The 16,070-nt window shown below is 39.2% G+C and overlaps 1 protein-coding gene across 1 annotated transcript in view; it reads right to left on the reverse strand.

Annotated features, from left to right (window-relative positions):
• Nucleotides 1-16,070, reverse strand: part of SYT9 (synaptotagmin IX) — a gene marked incomplete at both ends in the record, with an annotated part of 33,519 nt that overhangs the window by 13,480 nt on the left and 3,969 nt on the right. The window lies entirely within an intron of this gene.

Consider the following 16,070-nt stretch of genomic DNA (forward strand, 5'->3'; position numbering starts at 1 on the left):
ACAAATCTATTTCTCCTTTTCTTCTTTTGATGAGTCGCACAGAGATTTTCTCTCATAATGATTTGGATTAAAGTTATTTTTTCTTTCAAATGCATAACTTTCCTGGGTTTCCTTGTGATTTTAAAGCCAAGGATCAAGTATCTCTCTGTTGAAGTTTCTCCATGTGTTCTATTTCTCTAGAGACAATTCTGTTGTGTTGTGTCATGCTTCCCCTCAGGTCTAGGAACCACTGAGAATACTTCATGTGTTTTTTGGTAAAAAGTAGCTTTTTTTCTAGAGCTGCCCGATGTTGAAATCCTGTTATCTTTGATATCGACTTGGTTACTATTAAGTGGTGCAACTAAATACAAAAGAAGTTGGCTTGTGATCTGTCACCTGTACAAACAATAACACTGGTGCCCTGCCAGACTCAAATGTACCATCCACAGAAAGCATCAATATAAGAGAAATGGTGGAAAAGGATCATTATGGCCTGAAGACATGTCTGAGAGCATTCTACATAACCTTTCATTAAACTGAAAGCACAACTAAATTTTGCAACATGCATTTTACTGGTAACACTTCTCTACAAAATTACCCACTTTCAACAATAGTAAAGCAATTTCCATAGAAGTTTCATTTACTTCTTAGTAATTTATTTAAATGGGTCATGTAGAAAAGAAAATCACTGCAAATTTCAAAGCGAAACAGTCAAGGTAAAGAGACTTCACTGCTAGCAGTATTCTGTTAATGGATTGGGTGAAAAGGTGTGCACTTGTACCGCTTTGATTGGCCTTGCACAGCAATTCCATTTTAATTGCAAGTTAAATGGAAGAGTATAATCATGGATGCTAAGGTTAATCCTACAAAACACATGCATTAAATATGTCAAAATAGACAAAACCCCATAATCTTCAATACTGCAAAATTGTCTCATTTTATACCTTAGAACCTCTCTGGTTTTCAAATACAAAAGGAATTAAAATAATAGAGGCAGGAAGGAAGAATGAGAATGACAATAAAATTAATGATAACAAGACAGCATCATTCCAGAAGTGTGAAAAAGAGGACTGGTTTTATCCTTTATTTCTCAAACGACGCTAAAAGAAAACTTCACATTGAATCAGGAGAGAAGCTGGGGTTTTGGTGGTTCGTTTTTTCAGGGGTGTGGGGAAACATGAGAGAGCAGGGAGGCTTTTCTCTTTCCTCCCAGTGATGCTACTGACAATTTTGTAAGAGTCCGCTATGTAAAATCTGCCGACTGCAAAACATGCCGGTATGCTGTTGGTGTCTAACCCCTCAGGGCAAACCTCCCTCCCTCACCTCCTGAATCCACACCATGGAATCTGTGGTGATCTAGCAACCAGGGGTTACTTTTATCACTTCTCTTGGGCAATGCCAAGTACATTTCAGTGTTTCTCAGTGTCTTAATTGCTGATGCTGCCCAAAAGCTCATGCAAATCCAGCTACTCTCCTTTTCTTCAGAGACAGTTCTGGACTATCGCCATTAGGACTCTTAGGCTACGACGATCTGCTGAAGGGGAATTTAGGCTGTTGCTGTGTATCATTCACCTACCTTGCAAATAAATAGCATATTTTAATCTTGAAGCTGCTTGGCAATTTATCAATCCAGTACTACATCTACTTAGGAGCTGTAAAGAAAAAGCAGCTTTAAAATAAAAGATTATGAGAAAGCTGAAGGAAGGGAAAGGAAGAAGACAGAAATCCATTTTAGAAAATGCAGACTCCGAAATCAAGTGTATCATCCAGGTGTCGCAGGGGAAGATGTGATTGTGCAGGGTGTGATAACGGTTCTTTTTCTGTAATACTTGTTCTCTATCAGATACGCTCGTGCCTCCCTATTATATTTAGATGTGTACCGCAGGCAATTTTAGGACCACTTTAGTGAGCATGTTTTCTCTCTGAAAGAATGCACAGAGGGTAGCGTAAGATGTGAGATAGAGGGAGCACTAAATATAGAAGTGCTTCAGTGCTTTATGTCCATAAAAGTGAGGCAACAGAACATCCTCCTCTTAGAAGACTTTTCTTCTAACTTGTTTTAATTTGCACATGCTACATGAGAGCTGTACCTAGAGAGGAAAAGGATTTTTCTCTGTGGCTTGTTTTACCCTTCCTCACGACATCATGAGTGTTTGTGTAAGGTGAGTCTGGTGAGCTGCCCAGACTTCTACCTGGTTATGGTTATAATCAGAATATCTAGTGTTATTAAGTACATGCTAGCCTATAGGTAGGAAAAACTGTTGCATTTTTAGAAAGTCTGTGAATGATTTAGTAAACAGTATCTCGCAGCCATTACGTGTCTTCTCAAATTTTTGGTTTAGTTCCTTATCATTTAAATAATTTGATAGCTTTGAAAGGAAATCAAAATTGTGAGTTGACTTGTCCTAAATGGTGAGTTCACCTTAGAACTCCTTGTTACTTTGAGAATGATCAGTGATTTTGGGTACTCAATTTGACATCTTAAAAGGGCCTGACTTCAATTTTTTTGGAAAGAAGTATGAATTTGAAAGAATTTATTGTAGTTACCTCTGACCATCCTGACTCATAACTTTTGGAGCAAGACTGTCTGAAAAGAAGGATATTTTACTTTTTTGTGTGTGTGTGTGTGCTGCTTTAGCACTGAAAGGTTTCCTGAAATAAAGGAAAAACTCAGGTTCCTGATTTTTGAGAACAAGAGAGTGGCTGGATGGGGATGAAGAGACTAAGCATCTACTGCCATGTCTATTGGTTTGGTTTTTTAAAATATCTATATTCTGATGAAAAAAGTACTACGGTTACAGATAGCATGAAAAACTTTTTATATGTTGTTTTATAATGAAAGTTTTGTGTTGTATGAAGTGTTTCTCACAGCTTTCCCAAGAATGCTGACACTCTATATACTGAGTACAGTGAAAAATTTGAAAAAGGAGCTGGCTTTTTAATAATAAGAAACACGGCTGAGTACTGAAAAAGAGGGAAACCTTGAGGGAAAATAAGCTATTCTGTTTTCATTCTATTAAGACTGCTGCAGCCAGTCAAAAGTTGAAGATGTGGATGTAGAACTCAGGTCATTTCTGATGGAGAGAAACTCTATCTGCTTTCTCCAGGACCAAAATTGATAACTCATTCATATTTTGGCCATCAAATCTGGGGGAAGGGGGAGGAGAGAAGATTTACATCTTCTTTGAGCAGTTCATTGTCATGTATTTGTTTTGCAGAGAGGAATAAAAGAACAGTAATTTGCTTGTTCTGCTGTTCCGGTGGATTTTCTGATTTATTTACATTGTTCCATGTGGCTTTTTGCACTGTTTACAAGATCCTGTTTCCAAACTATGCCAAGAGGATATGCATGAAATCTGAGCTGACTGACTTTACGGTAGTTAAGACCTCATCCTGAGTACTACTCATTCCTACCTGCATAAAATGTTGTGGTCCCAATAGAGTGAAGTTTATTGTTGGATTAGCATTTACTGTGGGATTTTGTGCTCAGTGAAGTACAGACATTGAAAGCTTTTCATTATTTTAAAGTGATTCTTTTCTTCCTGATGATCATAAATAACTCTCTAGGGGGCTCAAAACCAAAGTATGCTGTTTTCTTCCTATCTTTTTTGTACACACTTTTCTTTCCCTTTACTGCAAACGTATTTATTTTATTGTTGGGGTTGTTCAGAAGAGTTATCGTAAGGTAGATCAGATGGTTGATTAAACCACAGCTGGCTTTTAAAAATATTTATAAAACCCCAGCATGCTTTTAGAAAGAAAACTCATAAAGAGTTCTATGAATTCTGAAAACAAATATACAAAATACAGTGTGGGAACTGTTCTTTTGAGCTTCTGTGTTAACATCCATAGTGTTCAGGCAGCAGTTTCTATACGAACAGAAAATTGCATGATATTGCTAGTCTCCTATTCATTGCTCCTTTTAAAGTAATTTTACTGTAGGAAATCGAAGAGGAGTGGTGGATTTACGCCACTCGTACTGTGGCTGTTAGCATTTGGTTGCCTGACAAGCAAGGTTATGTTTTCTGATGTTGTGATAAACTGCTATTTTTAAGATGCCAGATTTGGCCCAAGAATCTAAGTGGGGAATTTTATCCCAACAGCCCATATCACCAACTGTGAAAACCTCCAGCTGCCAGTTTTTTCTGCTTCCCTGCCCATCACAAAGCAAGATGCCATAACTAGTCAGAAGTCTTCTTCCAGATGGTGTATGTAGCTTCAATTTTGAGTCTCCCTGATGAAGGAAGTAGCAAATGATTAAGTAGTCACTAAGGGAAGCTGTAGCCAGTGACTACTGTTTTCTTGAGTAAATAAAGGAAGGTGTTTCATCAAGCAACAAAGTGCCGGAAACATGTAGCTATACAGATCTCAAATGTCATGATACGACAGCCGTTGCTAATGCAGTCTTGTCATTTGAGCCTGTGACTTCGCCAAAGTACATGGTGTGAAATACTCCTTCTAATTCTCTGCTAGGGAGCCATAGGAAGGCTCAGACGCTGCACACGACTATATGCTTCATTTACCCATGTGAATACTTCCAGTGACTTCAGTGGGACTAACTACAGACGTTATTGTATCTGTAATTCAGAATTAGAGTGTGCATTGCAAATTGCCTTTCAGTGTTCATGAGGACTGGAGCAGAATTTGGAAGTTTGCATGTGTTTGTCATTTAACCCTACCCAGGCAAGCAGAAAGTGATGTTGTGGTGGCCTGTTGGACTTTTTTCAGGAAACACTATACTTTATGCATTGTTTCTGATACACATATATCTTTCTGAATGTTTACATACATGTATATGCACATAAGAAGAAATTAAAAAAACAGCGATTTAAAATTAAGAATTCCACTGTAAAAAGGTAGTAAACTTGGATCTAACAAATCTTGACATAAAAACTTTTAGTTATGTTATGGGTCCTTCAGTTTTGCCATTGTTTCTTCAGCTCTGCTCTCAGAAAAACAGGTCAACTGCCATGAAAGAATGATGCCTTTCTGTCGCCTTCCATCGGATAGTTTGGCTGCCAAGTAATCTATCTTTTACAAAGTGAAACAATGGAAGAGCATAGCTATGTATCTTTCTGCAATAATCTGAGCAAATGACAGAGCCTCAGAAGTGGCCCTCATGCTCTGAAGGGCTGGGGACTGAAGAGAGAAAAGCTGTCAGGTACATCTCTGAGGACTCCCAGGGACAATTAGGCCTGTATAATATCTGGTGTTATATCTGTTGACCATATAACCAAATCTTAGCAAAATGTGTATATTTTGAAGTTTCTACTCTCATTTATGTCAGTTCAGTTGTTTCATCTTTAATTTCTTTCAGACTACATGATCAGCTGCTAAAAGTCTCCTAGACTTTTAGAAGAAAAGCTAGAAAACCTATAGATACATATATAGGACATATTGTTCCTGCAATAGCTCCTTTTCCACCAGTCAGCTCAAACCTCAGCTGCTGTGATGTCTAATGTTTTCCTCTCACAAAGACAGTGGGGAGGTCTGAAGAGAGCCCTTGTAAGCAAATGGTATAACCTTTATTTAATTTTGGCAAGCTCTATAATTTAGCTTGTAAGCATAAAAACCATGCCTTGGAACCACTACATTTATGGTCCAGAAATTCCTTCCTTCTGTTCAGACAATGCTTTGTCCTCTGTAACAAGACTCTGGAAAGATACTGGAATCACAAATGGTTGAAGTGTGAGACAGGTTACATCCTCTAACAAGAGTTTGAAAGGGTACAGGTAAATCTTTTGGTAAGAAGAAGAGCCTGCGTAGAGTGACACTTTCTGTTCCACCTATTTACCTGGGGGACAGGTGTACTAGAAAACATGAAGTCAAGACTACACCCAAGCAAGCACACATTTTAGGTAGTGTTAGGATGCCAGGCTGCCAGGGATGTTGTGCAGGAGATGCTTCCCAAGTAGCCAGGCTATCCCCTGCACAAATACACAGTATGTCTTGGTAAGAGTTCGGATCACAGTTATAGTTAATCCCCAAGTGAAAAATACACAATAATAAAAAAGTCTACTTACTGCTTAAATATAAAACCATGGGAAAATAACATGAGAACTAGGTAAAGTGACTGTACACAGTGGAAAACTGTAAAGCTCTGAAATACCCTGTTTGGTGGAGAAAGATGCCTGTTGGATGTGGTATCTTGAGGGGATGAAAGACTAAAAAAGGCTCGAGGCTTTTCACACAAGCACAGTATGTTCAGAGGTAGGAATACTTTCAAGTTTGGCTCCAAATATTGAAACTAAATTTAAAGAAATTCTGATGAACCCATAAACTATTGAAATGCTTTCTGTGACCTCCGCTAGAGAAAAAGACAAAGTAAGCATTCCCAAAACTGTTCAATAATTAAATGCATGTTTGAAGTGATTTTTTTCTCTGCCTGGCTAAATACATGTCTAAATTGGAAGCTATATAACCATGTAGAAAAAAGGCTATGGCAGAGTCTAATCTGAAATTATGTGCAGAATGGTTACAGCCAAGATCACCTTAATACAGCTATTTCAGCCTTAACGCTGTGCGAGAGCTCTTTGCTCATCTTGAAAAATTGCAGCCTATGAATTGTAAAATGCTAGAGCTTTTTTTTTTTGTGTGTGTGTGTGTGTTTGCTGCTCCCATTAACAATTTTGAATGGTATAACTGAAGGACAGGCTTGGCTGACCGGGATCACATTTTGGCTTCCTTTTATGTGCAGTGTGTATGTTATTGTTTGCTGTTTCACTGAAGGCTGTCTCCAAGAGCCTTGTTTAGAGAGAGATTTCTGAAAAAAAAAAAAAAATTGGCAGAGGAGGATGAGAGGAAAGGAGAAAGGGGATGGGTAGAAGAGAGATCGTTATGGATTCTTCCACTAAACTAGACAAACAGAAATTTAGGATTGGGTCTAACCTTCTTTTTAGCATGCGGCTAATGTGTGGAAGAAAATGTTCTTCATGCACTATTGCTGTTCTGGGGCTGTTGGACCAGGGAAACATGCACAGTACAAAGACAAAAAAGAGAGCTCGAGAATATGCAGCATTGATGGGTAGGGGGAAGAACCACTGTGAAAACCACCATTTTAGTTTCATAAGAAATTTTGAGTTATTTCCATTTTGAAGCAGAATATCCCTCACTTGACTTGAAATATTTTGCTTTGATAAAAACAGGATGTTTTGTTCCTATTTCAACTTTTAAAATATTTTAAAATACTGCAATAGAAGGGCATTCCAAATGAGAATGTTCAGTTCAAGAAGGACAGGGAATAGCTTGAAAGAGTCCAGCACAGAGCCACAAAGATGATGGAGGGAGTGGAGCATCTCCCTCATGAGGAGCGGCTGAGGGAGCTGGGTCTCTTTAGCTTGGAGCAGAGGAGACTGAGGGGTGACCTCATTAATGTTTATAAATTTGTAAAGGGCGAGTGTCAGGAGGAAGGAGCCAGGGTCTTCTCTCTGATTTCCAATGACAGGACAAGGGGCAATGGTCCCAAGCTGGAGCATAGGAGGTTCAACCTGAACATGAGGAAAAACTTTTTTACTGTGAGGGTGCCAGAGCATGGCCCAGGCTGCCCAGAGAGGTTGTGGAGTCTCCTTCTCTGCAGACATTCAAAACCCGCCTGGACGCATTCCTATGTGACCTGGTCTGGTGATCCTGCTCTGGCAGGGGTTGGACTGGATGATCTTTCGAAGTCCCTTCCAACTCCTGATATTCTGTGTGATTCTGAGAAATCCAAACATCTTCTGAAATTTCAGTCTTCTCAAAATACTGACTTTAAATGTGACTTTGTTTCTTTTGTTTGTTTGTATGTATGTTTTTTGTAGAGAGATATCCAAACTGGAAAAGCTCACTTGGAAACTGATGGCTGTACTGGCAGGTTCTGTAAACTTCAAGTGATACATACACATATAAACAATTCTCTCAGTTTTCATTTTCTTAAACTAGTCCCCAAACCCCAATAAACATTAGCTGATGCTTCAGTGATATAACAAGATTCATCCTGTTTCTGACCATGCCTCTGGAGCTACAAAGCTGCTGAATAATCACTTGACCAATAATAACAGGCAATCCACTATTAGCCACCATTATTTTTAAAGCCAAGCTTGGAGTGCTTGTACCACTGACATGGGGCCAGCCTAGCTGCATCTCAAACCATTGCTTTCCAAGTCATTTGACTGTTTTTTTTACTTCAGAACCTTCCCAAGTTTTCCTGAATATTACTCTCACAATTGCCCGGTTGCTCCAAACAGAATTAAGCATCTGCTATCTTTAAATTTTCTGAAAACACATGCCAGTATTTTATCTCTACCCTATGTAATTGTATATAACTGTATCTGTCCTTTGTTTAGCCATGCTGCGTGTCGTCTCCTAATCATTTAAATGTATGTAATTTCTGACAAATCTTTTCCTACAAAGTAATTGGCAAATTCATTAGAATAAAAAAGAAAACACTAAAAGTAAAACGGAAAAGCCTGGTTTTGAAAATGAACCCATTTAAATATGTAGTTATTAAAAAATGTAAAAAAACATAGAAAAAACACTGGCTGCAGTCATTTTCCACTGTACGATGACTGCTATACCTGTTGTGCTGATGGTGAAGGCTGAGTAATTTCTTTTTCATCCCTACTATGGTAATCCTTAGAAATCCAAAGGACTAAAGATCTCTGTCTTTTCACCATCTTTTGGCTATGAAGTTATTCATCACACATAGACCTTTTTTCTGTACATTTGATTAAGAATAGTCAAAAAAATAATGAAACAAAGAGTGACCTTTGTGACTAAGAAGAAAATGAATATCCAGTGATTTGCCTCTTGAAGGCAATTATGTTTTCTGTATGTATTGAGAACTTCTGGGTTTGGCTGTGGGCTTGACTTTTTCTAAAAAATAAATCTAAAATTTAAGTGAGGTGAATCTTTATTTTCTTTAATTTATTTAAATTAAAATTTAATTTATCTAGCCATGAAATAGTTTTTTGCTCCTTAAGCTTTTGGCATGCTTTAACATGGACAAGACACATGGGTTTGCAAGTCTACGTCTTCTAGAGAGACTTGCATTTGCAAATCAATCAAAGAGTAACATGTCCATGTCAACAAGTGATTGCCTCCCTGATGTCAAAGCCTACTTGTTTCAAACAAATAGAACGGCACGTTAATACTGTATATCTTTTCTGTATTACAAAAATAAACAAAAATCAACTAGTGTTTCCCATTTGCTGCTACAGCACTAAAAAGTAGATATGACACTTAACATTGATAGTTTGGATTTGAAATCATACACAAAGCCAAAGATTTGGTTTGTTTCTGCAACTGTTGACTCAAAAATGTTTTTAACCATTTGTAAACATTTTAAATGCTTTTCTGAGATCTCGCTCAATGTTATTGTTTTTCTAAATCCAGCAACTTGCCAAAAGAGGAATTTTAGAAATACTGACTAAAACATCTTGACAAGCTAAACATTTTTTAAAATTGTTGTAGGTGGACTTAGTTGATTTGTTGCCAGTTACAGTATCTGTACACCGTCAAAGGAGATAAACATTGAGAGGATTAACACTGTTACCAGGAACCTGCACATTCTGAACCTGGTCTCATTTCTGCTATTACGTAGTGTTGTGTCTTGAGCAAGTCACACCCTTTGTGAGCCCATACCACTGTCCATGAATGAGGGACAGTATTTACCTACTTCTTTCAAAAAAGAAAGTTTATTTTCCTCAAGTTTTGAGGGTGTAAGCCCTAATGGTTATGACCTGCATGATGCATGTACTTTTGGCATGCATTGAATTGTTCCTAGAAAAAAAATCCTCAGCAATGTGACCTTTGGGGAAGTTTTTTGGCAGTCTGAAGACAGAATAGTTTTGAACTGCAGCAAATCTGGTAGGTTTGGCCAGATTTCAAAATTGTAGACTTTTATTATGATTTCCATAAAAAACTGACCAAAATAAATTAGTCTCTTTTTGTCTCTCTTCTGTGGCTGGCATTAACATCGCTGAAACAGGGAACTTGAAACTTCCTTCTGGTGATGTTATGATTCCAGTTGCATCTCAGTTATACAACATAAATGCCTAAAAATACAGATTCTCAAATCTTCCTTTCTTGGGCAAACCTGACAACAGCAGCAGTCAACAATTAGCGTTTCTAGAATGCAGAATTTAAAATACTTATACCCATCCTGCTTTTTAACTCTCTTCATCAAAACACTAGCATGTATACATGGAGTTGATGAGGGGAAATCATACTTGACTGCTTTCACAATAGCATAACTGGATGGATTGATGAGGGGAGGGCAGTGGATGTGGTCAACCTTGACTTCAGCAAGGCTTTCAACACTGTCTCCCATGACATCCTCACAGCCAAACTTAAGAAGTGTAGATTGGATGACTGGATAATGAGGTGGATTGGGAAATGTCTAAAGGGCACAACTCAAAGAGAGCTGTGGTCAGTGGGGCAGAGTCTAGTTGGAGGCCTATGTCTAGTGGAGTTCCTCAGGAGTCTGTACTGGGGCCAGCCCTTTTCAATACACTCATCAATGACTTGGATGATGGGATGGAGTGTACCCTCAGCAAATTTGCTGAAGATCCAAAGCTGGCAGGAGTGGCTCACACACCAGAAGGCTGTGCTGCAAAACCTGAACAGGAAACTTAATGAAGTTCAACAAGGGCAAGTGCAGGGTACTGCATCTGGGGAAGAACGACCCCATGTATCTGTACAGGATGGGGCTGCTGGAGAGCAGCGCAGGGGAAAAGGAACTGGGAGTCCTGGTGGACAGCAGCTGACCATGAGCCAGCAATGTGGTCCTGCAGCCAAGAAGGCCAATGGCATCCTGGGGTGCATTAAGAAGAGTGTGGCCAGTAGGTCAAGGGAGGTTATTGTCCCCCTCTGCTCTGCCCTGTTGAGACCACATCGGGAATATTGTGTTCAGTTCTGGGCTCCCCAGTTCAAGAAGAACAAGGAACTACTGGAGAAAGTCCAGCGTAGAGCCACTAAGATGATGAAGTGACTGGAGCATCTCCCATATGAGGACAGGCTAAGAGAACTGGGTCTGTTTACCCTGGAGGAGACTGAGGGGGGATCTCATTAATGCTTATAAATCTCTAAAGGGCAAGTGTCAGGAGAATGGGACCACTGTTTTCTGTTGTGCCCAGTGACAGGACAAGGGGCAATGGTCACAAACTGGAACACAGGAGGTTCAACCTAAACATGAGGACAAACTTCTTTACTGTGAGGGTGACAGAGCACTGGACCAGGCTTCCCAGAGATTGTGGAGTCTCCTCTGGAGACATTCAAAACCCGCCTGGACGTGTTCCTGTGTGACCTGGTCTGGTGATCCTGCTCTGGCAGGGGAATTGGACTGGATGATCTTCAGAGGTCCCTTCTGACCCCTACCATTCTGTGATTCTGTGATTCTATACCAATATGCAACTTAAATTCATTATTTTGTTAAAATATGGTTTTGATTACTGCTTCTGTTCAAAAGGAATTCAGCATTATCTGACATTGCGTTGTATTCTTGACCAGTACATATACCCTACAAGAGCTTGAAGATTCTTAAAAACAGATGCAAGCAATTTCTTGGCTTTGCAACTTCTAGCATATGCTGGCTCTTTCTGGATCTAAGAGTAAACAACTTGATATACAGCCTGTGTTTCTTTACAGATCTGAACTCTCTGTATCTATATTTTAGATTTTCAGTGAACCATTCACATTCTCTAAAGTCTGTGACGTTACTTCTCAAATTCTGTCTATGTATTACCGAAGGTTTTCTTTCTGTAATCTCTGGAGTCTTTCTTTCAGAAATCATTTTCTTCTATATTTACACTCTCCTATTGTACCCTGATATATTGTTTTTTAACTTTGGGAACTGGATGATACACTCTTCAATGCTTAGCCAGAAACAAAAGCAGAAGCATTTCAAAATAGAGTAATCTTCAGAATCCTTTGTAGTACTGTGATTGTTTGCAGATAAGGAATTCACCATGGTTTGAATCTCACCAACTGCTTTCACTTTTATCGTGGTTGCAATTTACTTCACACCTGCACGGGAGGTGGATATACCAGAGAGCCTCAAAGGAACCACACGATAAGGAGAAATGGTAGCAGTCATCATGGCAGCCGCAATTTACAGAATATTAGGTGCATAATCACTGTAAATCTTGTTGTAAATATCATTTGAGAATAGAATGTTACAGCTTCACGAAAACAAGTTAGGTTAGGATGTTCAGCCTTGTGGTGAGACGAATGAAAGGTGCCAATGGGGTGTTATTTTTATTTAAGTGTATATATAAGCTTGGATATTCACAAAAAGAACAGTTTTCATAGAATCATAGAATCAGAGAATGGTTTGGGTTGGAAGGGACCTTAAAGATCATCTGGTCTCTGCCCATGGAAGATGTTGGGCACCTCCCACCAGCCCAGGTTGCTCAAAGCCCTGTCCAACCTGGCCTTGAACACTGCCAGGGAGGGGGCATCCACAGCTTCCCTGGGCAACCTGTGCCAGTGTCTCACCACCTTCACAGTAAAGAATTTCTTCCTAATATCCAGTCTAAATCTACCCTCTTCCAGTTTAAAACCATTGCCCCTCATTCTATTGTCCTTGTAAACAGTCCCTCCCCAGCTTTCCTGTAGGACCCCTTCAGGAACTGGAAGGATGCAATAAGGTCCCCTCAGAGCCTTCTCTTCTCAGGCTGAACAGCCCCAACTCTTTCAGCCGGTGCTCATAGGGGAGGTGCTCCAGCCCCCTGATCATCTTCACTGTACCATGCCTAGATCTCAAATATAACTCTATCTGACAACTGAAAAGATAGCATCAAGTGTCAGAAGCTACGTATATACTGTAAGACCAAAGTCACAAATTAGCCTCCTAATATGAGTAGTCATTTTGGAAAATGATGGCCCAGCCAAGAATGAAGATTTCCATTGTTCTTCCTTAGTCCCATTATTCCCTTGCTTTGAGTGCAGGACATTTTTAAATACCCTCCCTTGTCTGGAAAGATCTCCTGCTTAGCAAGTGACAAAGGCTGAGCATTTCGAGAATCCAAAGAGCCAGTATGAACCAGGGCTAGACTTCCAGTTCACAGAAATCCTTCTCTGGGCCCCATATCTGCCTGGTGATGTTTAACATGCAATTACTGAGAGAAGATTTTTCTTTCTGGGTGCACAGCAAGTTATGCAAGTGGATACTTAGCATCTTCTTGAGAGGATTCTTGTTTATCTGAAATGCACCATCTCACAGCTTCCTGTCCTTCACAGTTGTTTATTTTATTTTGTGACAAAGCCACGTATTCTTGCCTGATCACATTTGAGTTTGAAGGTGGCAATCAAGGATATACTAACAACACTTTTCTCTTAAAGACATTCTGTCAGTCGATGAACATTACAAAAGCAAACCAAAAAACCACATCCCAAACCCTGAATACATTTTAGAGGCTACTAAACAAAACATACCAACTACTGAAACCCAGCCTAAAAAGAAAAAGCACTTTTTTTTTCCTCGATGAGCCAGAAACCAGTGTAATCTGTCTGGTAGATATACAGAAAGCTTATCTAGTTCATGTTCATCTGAAGTTGATCCACTTAATTATTTCTTCCATTAAACAGCTCACTGCTGCTTTTTTCTGGTTGGAAAAAGTGCCAGTGTTACAGGAGAGAGATTTTATGCTCAGAGGACCTGGGATTAGAAGAACAATCATTTTGATACTGGAGATCTGTGTTTGGAGGCAGACTGCTTTTGAGCGTGTAGAAAATTTTTATGCCGACACATATCTGTGTTATGAAATAATTACAAACTCTGGGATGGCAGCAGATGTTATAGTCGAAAAGATCAGAACTGTTGGTTTTGGATAAAAAAAATATCTTCCAGTATTATTAGAAAACAAAAGAAAGCACATGGCATAATAGTTCAGCTTAATGGCACAGTTTGCAATAAAGCTGACATTTCAGGCATACTCTGCAGTGTTCACTTGAAGTAGGCCATTTTGCTGGGCAGAGAAGGATTTGATACATTCTTTTATATTACTGTGTCAAATTGGATTAGAATACAATAAAATGGAGAATGTAAAATAAAGGCCTCTGGGATCACTGGTTATACAGTGTAGCAAGATGCACAAGGAATTAAAATGAACGTACTCTGCAGAAGTACGACAGACTTGCTGTGTGTAGTTGTGTGGACTTTCCCTTTTTCTAGTACATTACCTTGGTTTATCCCTCCTGTGCTGCACTCTTTCTTGATATACATCAAGTGAATTTCCTTCAGTAAGTTTGCCCGGCATTTGTCTGTTTTATAATTATTACTATTTGAAACAAGAAGACATTCAAAGATTGAAAACCTGCTACAGTTGATATAGCTTCTGTGAGAAACCATAAACTGCCCAAAGGGGCTCAAAACTTTGCTGAAATTTATTTCAGAGATTCACTAATCTGCCTGCTGGCCTGGTTTGGAGTGCAGCCAGAGGAGTATTCACTTCAGCAGCTTCACCCGGTAGCCCATAGGATTCGGCTTCTGCTGTCAGTCTGCAAGATATCCAAGCTACACAGACAAGAAAATCTGCTAAAACTTGGTTTCTAAAATGATGCTTGGAGGGTTTCTCACAACTTTATGGAGCAAGTTCTAACCTTTGAAATTTTGGAAATGTTAATTAGTAAGCTGAGTACTCCACACTTTCATTTATCTGATACTCTTATCTCAGAACTCACATTAGCCAAAATAGGATTGTGTCTCCTATGTAGTATGAGTCATTTGCTTTGAAAAGGTCTCTGTTAACTGAAAACCCAGTGACAAGTCTAGATGGCAGGTCATGTCTTCTGTTTGGATAAACAGGGTTACAGTTCGCACAGGAATTCATATTAGTAGAAATTAATAGATGACTCATATTTCAGTCCTGAATTTAATTTCAGAGATTACAGAAAATCTGAAGACAAACTAGATGCCACATCATTTTTGAAATTTGGAAGGGCAAGTGATTAAAAAAGAAAATACCAGAGCCAATCTTTTGCCTAAGTTAAAGCATGGAAAAAGGACTGGTACGTATCAAAGTAACTGCAGCGTGCATGTGCATTCAACTTGCAGTTGATTGTAAAACTGCAAAGTTGAGCTTAGGACACTTACTGCTGTAGGAAGGCAGGCTTTCACTTGGAATGACTGTCACCTGCTCTGTGAGATTCTTACTTTTCCCTTGTGGTTGAGGAGCAGTAACTGCACAAAAAGCCAGGTTTATCCTTCTCTGACACTGAGTGTCCATGCCCTCGCCAGTACCTTGAGTGAGGGAACTGCAGGTGCTGCTGCTGCACTTGCCATCCTAGCATGGAAGAGGATCATGCAGTGGGTGCACAGCGCGCTCCCCAGACAGATGTGTAACACTAAGACACAGAGAAACCACCTTAAAACAGACCAAACGGATTTAGTCAATTTGGTCTGCAACATGGGCATGCTACTAGAGCACAGAGGTATAAATTGAGGGTCTGAATTCAGGAAACTATTTGTCTCAAAACATCTTTTACTTTTCAATGGCTTCTTACACTCAGCTCAGCATAAATGAGGTCTAACAAAGTTACACTTTGATCTTACTGTTAATGATGTTTGGTTTATCTGACCCTAAAATGTGCACTCAATTTGAGTATGGTTTGACATAGCAAATGAAACATTTACTGGCTCTTGGCACTAGTAGCTTCACCTCTGTGGATTTCTGTAATGTATCATTCTCCTTGAAGGTCTGTTCTCCATAGGATGTGCATGATTAATTTCTAATAGCATTACAAGGAGGTTGGCTTATGCGTTGAGAAAAGAAGAAAGCTCTTTCTTTTCCAAAACTAATTTTTGTGGTTTTGTACCTAATCACTATTGAGATTCCTGTGTAGAATCTGACACCAGAAACTTCAGGACAACAGAAATATAGACTTATTTTATAAGCTTCCCATTTCCTTATGTAACAAAGTGATGCCAAGCCAAGACTTAAAACCAATTCAATGTGTTTCATTGCTTTCATGGAACACATGCTGAGGTGATTGTTATGTTTTTAAGTTTCTATAAGCTTTATACTTTTCATAGCTTTAATTTTTATAGGCTGACTTATTACACTTGCGTTTTGGACAGCATTGCCTGTGTTTTGTTTGCCTGGATTATGGCAGTG

Source organism: Mesitornis unicolor, unplaced genomic scaffold (assembly GCF_000695765.1).
Source record: "Mesitornis unicolor isolate BGI_N332 unplaced genomic scaffold, ASM69576v1 scaffold33541, whole genome shotgun sequence".
Classification (NCBI taxonomy): domain Eukaryota; kingdom Metazoa; phylum Chordata; class Aves; order Mesitornithiformes; family Mesitornithidae; genus Mesitornis; species Mesitornis unicolor.